Source organism: Triturus cristatus, chromosome 10 (genome assembly GCF_964204655.1).
Source record: "Triturus cristatus chromosome 10, aTriCri1.1, whole genome shotgun sequence".
In the NCBI taxonomy this organism is placed as follows: domain Eukaryota; kingdom Metazoa; phylum Chordata; class Amphibia; order Caudata; family Salamandridae; genus Triturus; species Triturus cristatus.
Window position 1 is genome coordinate 955,633,071 of NC_140593.1, and position 5,755 is coordinate 955,638,825.

The following is a 5,755-nucleotide window of genomic DNA, read 5'->3' on the forward strand; positions in this document are numbered from 1 at the left end:
GGTCTCAGTAATGCACGGAAATTCTCTTCTGCACACTGCCTCTGCTGGTCAATCAATATATTCTGCAGATGAAAGGCTGAGGAACGAGGTTTTTTTTTTGGGTCTCAGCAACGCAGGGAAATTCTCTTCTGCAAACTGCCTCAATATATTCTGCAGATGAAAGGCTGAGGAACGAGGTTCTTTTTTTTTTTTTTGGTCTCAGCAATGCAGGGAAATTCTCGTCTGCAAACTGCCTCTGCTGGTCACTCAATATATTCTGCAGATGAAAGGCTGAGGAACGAGGTTTTTTGGTCTCAGCAACGCAGGGAAATTCTCTTCTGCCCACTGCCTCTGCTGGTCACAATATAGTGTGCAGATGAAAGGCTGAGTAACAAGGTTTTTTTTGTTTTGTTTTTGGTCTCAGCAACGAAGGAAAATTCTCTTCTGCACACTGCCTCTGCTGGGCACTCAATATATTTTGCAGATGAAAGGCTGAGGAACGAGGTTTTTTTTTTTTTGGTCTCAGGAACGCAGAGTCATTCTCTTCTGCAACACTGCCTGCTGGTCATTCAATATATTCTGCAGATGAAAGGCTGATGAACAAGTTTTTTTTTTTTTTTGGTCTCAGTAATGCACGGAAATTCTCTTCTGCACACTGCCTCTGCTGGTCACTCAATATATTCTGCAGATGAAAGGCTGAGGAACGAGGTTTTTTTTTTTGGGTCTCAGCAACGCAGGGAAATTCTCTTCTGCAAACTGCCTCAATATATTCTGCAGATGAAAGGCTGAGGAACGAGGTTCTTTTTTTTTTTTTTGGTCTCAACAATGCAGGGAAATTCTCTTCTGCACACTGCCTCTGCTGGTCACTCAATATATTCTGCAGATGAAAGGCTGAGGAACGAGGTTCTTTTGGTTTTTTTTTTGGTCTCAGCAGCACATGGAAACTTGCTTCTGCACACTGCCTCTGCTGGTCATTCTATATATTCTGCAGATGGAAAAGTCCACTGTTAGTCAATTTTTAGAACTTGAATATTTCCAAAGTAATGTAACAACAAAAAACAGATCTTTATAAAGCATTGATAATTAATACTATGGAGTCTGTAATATTGTGAAAATCCACAGATCATTAAGAATTCTAAACTCAATTTTATTTTCCACCTAGCATACTCTCAATCCTATGTCTTATTTGCTACCCCTCTCGAGACAACTCTAGCACCTATATTAGGACGTAGATAAAAACATCTCATGGCCAGTCGAGTGACAGCATACCCTTCTCACTGAAAATCTTTTAGGTTATGGTACACCACTAGCAAATAAGTTATCTGATAAGTTGAGGTAGGAAGGTTTATGCTACGGTTAGTGGGAATAATAAAAACTATGAATAACAGATTCTAACATCTTCGTTTTTGCACATCCCTATCAGCTAACCTATAGAGAACTCAAGAATATTGGGATCGATCACACCTTCAAACAAATGTAGGAGCCTCAAATAATGCCCTAGTTTCTTTCATCTCAGAATGTTAATCTTCAGTTGGGCATCCTGTCTGGCCTGCTACCCATTTCAATACCATGATAAATATATTCCATTGTATGCTAGGCAATTGATTGTCCCTCATGTCAGATGACATCCTCCTGTAGCTTTATCGTGTTAGGGCACCACTTGACAAAGCGACCAGGGGACGATTACGAAGGAGAATGAGACCTCAGCAATTACGCGCAATATATCTATCTAAAATAAACACTGCAAGGCAAGTAGTAGGAGGTGTAATGGCAATGTCCTTTGCACCACTGAAAGCATTGGGCTCATTTTGAAAGTTGGCTGGAGTTACAAGAACACAAGGTATCCTAAACAGAAATACATCTCTAGTACCAGAGTAACATGCAAAGTGCAGGGAACCACGTTAAATGAGCTTCCCTACATGTGAAACTAAGTCAATCGCTCTAACTTAAGAAAACTCATTCCAGCCTCAAAGAAAGTAATTTCCCCTGAGGAAATACTGCTAGCACAAGTCTCAAAAGAAAGTTTTCTTAGCCTTGTAGACATTCAAAGTGTTTGATAAACTATCATGACACTCATAGCGTCCTACACATTGCTACAGTCTTCACAAATTCAATTTATACTGAAGACCCTTCTAAAAGGTACTGAAAACCGTCAGATGCGATGAACTTCTTTTAATGACAAGCAAACTGAGTAAATCATAGTTTGACTTACCATATAAATTGAAAACGGAGTAAAGAATGCTGATGGAGTTTTTTTTTATTTCGTCTCAGGAACGCAGTCATTCTCTTCTGCAACACTGCCTGCTGGTCATTCAATATATTCTGCAGATGAAAGGCTGATAAACAAGTTTTTTTTTTTTTTGGGTCTCAGTAATGCACGGAAATTCTCTTCTGCACACTGCCTCTGCTGGTCAATCAATATATTCTGCAGATGAAAGGCTGAGGAACGAGGTTTTTTTTTTGGGTCTCAGCAACGCAGGGAAATTCTCTTCTGCAAACTGCCTCAATATATTCTGCAGATGAAAGGCTGAGGAACGAGGTTCTGTTTTTTTTTTTTTGGTCTCAACAATGCAGGGAAAGTCTCTTCTGCACACTGCCTCTGCTGGTCACTCAATATATTCTGCAGATGAAAGGCTGAGGAACGAGGTTCTTTTGGGTTTTTTTTTGGTCTCAGCAGCACATGGAAACTTGTTTCTGCACACTGCCTCTGCTGGTCATTCTATATATTCTGCAGATGGAAAAGTCCACTGTTAGTCAATTTTTAGAACTTGAATATTTCCAAAGTAATGTAACAACAAAAAACAGATCTTTATAAAGCATTGATAATTAATACTATGGAGTCTGTAATATTGTGAAAATCCACAGATCATTAAGAATTCTAAACTCAATTTTATTTTCCACCTAGCATACTCTCAATCCTATGTCTTATTTGCTACCCCTCTCGAGACAACTCTAGCACCTATATTAGGACGTAGATAAAAACATCTCATGGCCAGTCGAGTGACAGCATACCCTTCTCACTGAAAATCTTTTAGGTTATGGTACACCACTAGCAAATAAGTTATCTGATAAGTTGAGGTAGGAAGGTTTATGCTACGGTTAGTGGGAATAATAAAAACTATGAATAACAGATTCTAACATCTTCGTTTTTGCACATCCCTATCAGCTAACCCTATAGAGAACTCAAGAATATTGGGATCGATCACACCTTCAAACAAATGTAGGAGCCTCAAATAATGCCCTAGTTTCTTTCATCTCAGAATGTTAATCTTCAGTTGGGCATCCTGTCTGGCCTGCTACCCATTTCAATACCATGATAAATATATTCCATTGTATGCTAGGCAATTGATTGTCCCTCATGTCAGATGACATCCTCCTGTAGCTTTATCGTGTTAGGGCACCACTTGACAAAGCGACCAGGGGACGATTACGAAGGAGAATGAGACCTCAGCAATTACGCGCAATATATCTATCTAAAATAAACACTGCAAGGCAAGTAGTAGGAGGTGTAATGGCAATGTCCTTTGCACCACTGAAAGCATTGGGCTCCTTTTGAAAGTTGGCTGGAGTTACAAGAACACAAGGTATCCTAAACAGAAATACATCTCTAATACCAGAGTAACATGCAAAGTGCAGGGAACCACGTTAAATGAGCTTCCCTACATGTGAAACTAAGTCAATCGCTCTAACTTAAGAAAACTCATTCCAGCCTCAAAGAAAGTAATTTCCCCTGAGGAAATACTGCTAGCACAAGTCTCCAAAGAAAGTTTTCTTAGCCTTGTAGACATTCAAAGTGTTTGATAAACTATCATGACACTCATAGCGTCCTACACATTGCTACAGTCTTCACAAATTCAATTTATACTGAAGACCCTACTAAAAGGTACTGAAAACCGTCAGATGCGATGAACTTCTTTTAATGACAAGCAAACTGAGTAAATCATAGTTTGACTTACCATATAAATTGAAAACGGAGTAAAGAATGCTGATGGAGTTTTTTTTTATTTCGTCTCAGGAACGCAGTCATTCTCTTCTGCAACACTGCCTGCTGGTCATTCAATATATTCTGCAGATGAAAGGCTGATAAACAAGTTTTTTTTTTTTTTTGGTCTCAGTAATGCACGGAAATTCTCTTCTGCACACTGCCTCTGCTGGTCAATCAATATATTCTGCAGATGAAAGGCTGAGGAACGAGGTTTTTTTTTTGGGTCTCAGCAACGCAGGGAAATTCTCTTCTGCAAACTGCCTCAATATATTCTGCAGATGAAAGGCTGAGGAACGAGGTTCTTTTTTTTTTTTTTGGTCGCAGCAATGCAGGGAAATTCTCGTCTGCAAACTGCCTCTGCTGGTCACTCAATATATTCTGCAGATGAAAGGCTGAGGAACGAGGTTTTTTGGTCTCAGGAACGCAGGGAAATTCTCTTCTGCCCACTGCCTCTGCTGGTCACAATATAGTGTGCAGATGAAAGGCTGAGTAACAAGGTTTTTTTTGTTTTGTTTTTGGTCTCAGCAACGAAGGAAAATTCTCTTCTGCACACTGCCTCTGCTGGTCACTCAATATATTCTGCAGATGAAAGGCTGAGGAACGAGGTTTTTTTTTTTTTGGTCTCAGGAACGCAGAGTCATTCTCTTCTGCAACACTGCCTGCTGGTCATTCAATATATTCTGCAGATGAAAGGCTGATGAACAAGTTTTTGTTTTTTTTTTTGGTCTCAGTAATGCACGGAAATTCTCTTCTGCACACTGCCTCTGCTGGTCACTCAATATATTCTGCAGATGAAAGGCTGAGGAACGAGGTTTTTTTTTTTGGGTCTCAGCAACGCAGGGAAATTCTCTTCTGCAAACTGCCTCAATATATTCTGCAGATGAAAGGCTGAGGAACGAGGCTCTTTTTTTTTTTTTGGTCTCAACAATGCAGGGAAATTCTCTTCTGCACACTGCCTCTGCTGGTCACTCAATATATTCTGCAGATGAAAGGCTGAGGAACGAGGTTCTTTTGGTTTTTTTTTTGGTCTCAGCAGCACATGGAAACTTGCTTCTGCACACTGCCTCTGCTGGTCATTCTATATATTCTGCAGATGGAAAAGTCCACTGTTAGTCAATTTTTAGAACTTGAATATTTCCAAAGTAATGTAACAACAAAAAACAGATCTTTATAAAGCATTGATAATTAATACTATGGAGTCTGTAATATTGTGAAAATCCACAGATCATTAAAAATTCTAAACTCAATTTTATTTTCCACCTAGCATACTCTCAATCCTATGTCTTATTTGCTACCCCTCTCGAGACAACTCTAGCACCTATATTAGGACGTAGATAAAAACATCTCATGGCCAGTCGAGTGACAGCATACCCTTCTCACTGAAAATCTTTTAGGTTATGGTACACCACTAGCAAATAAGTTATCTGATAAGTTGAGGTAGGAAGGTTTATGCTACGGTTAGTGGGAATAATAAAAACTATGAATAACAGATTCTAACATCTTCGTTTTTGCACATCTCTATCAGCTAACCTATAGAGAACTCAAGAATATTGGGATCGATCACACCTTCAAACAAATGTAGGAGCCTCAAATAATGCCCTAGTTTCTTTCATCTCAGAATGTTAATCTTCAGTTGGGCATCCTGTCTGGCCTGCTACCCATTTCAATACCATGATAAATATATTCCATTGTATGCTAGGCAATTGATTGTCCCTTATGTCAGATGACATCCTCCTGTAGCTTTATCGTGTTAGGGCACCACTTGACAAAGCGACCAGGGGACGATTACGA

At 39.5% G+C, this 5,755-nt stretch overlaps 1 long non-coding RNA gene across 1 annotated transcript; it reads right to left on the bottom strand.

The window, feature by feature from the left end:
- Positions 1-5,023, bottom strand: LOC146796314 (uncharacterized). Its single transcript, XR_014969599.1, has 3 exons — positions 3,936-5,023; positions 2,192-2,707; positions 1-964 (listed from the first exon to the last, which is right to left on the bottom strand). It is a non-coding gene; the product is annotated as an uncharacterized LOC146796314 (long non-coding RNA).
- Between the last annotated feature and the right edge of the window lie 732 nt (positions 5,024-5,755).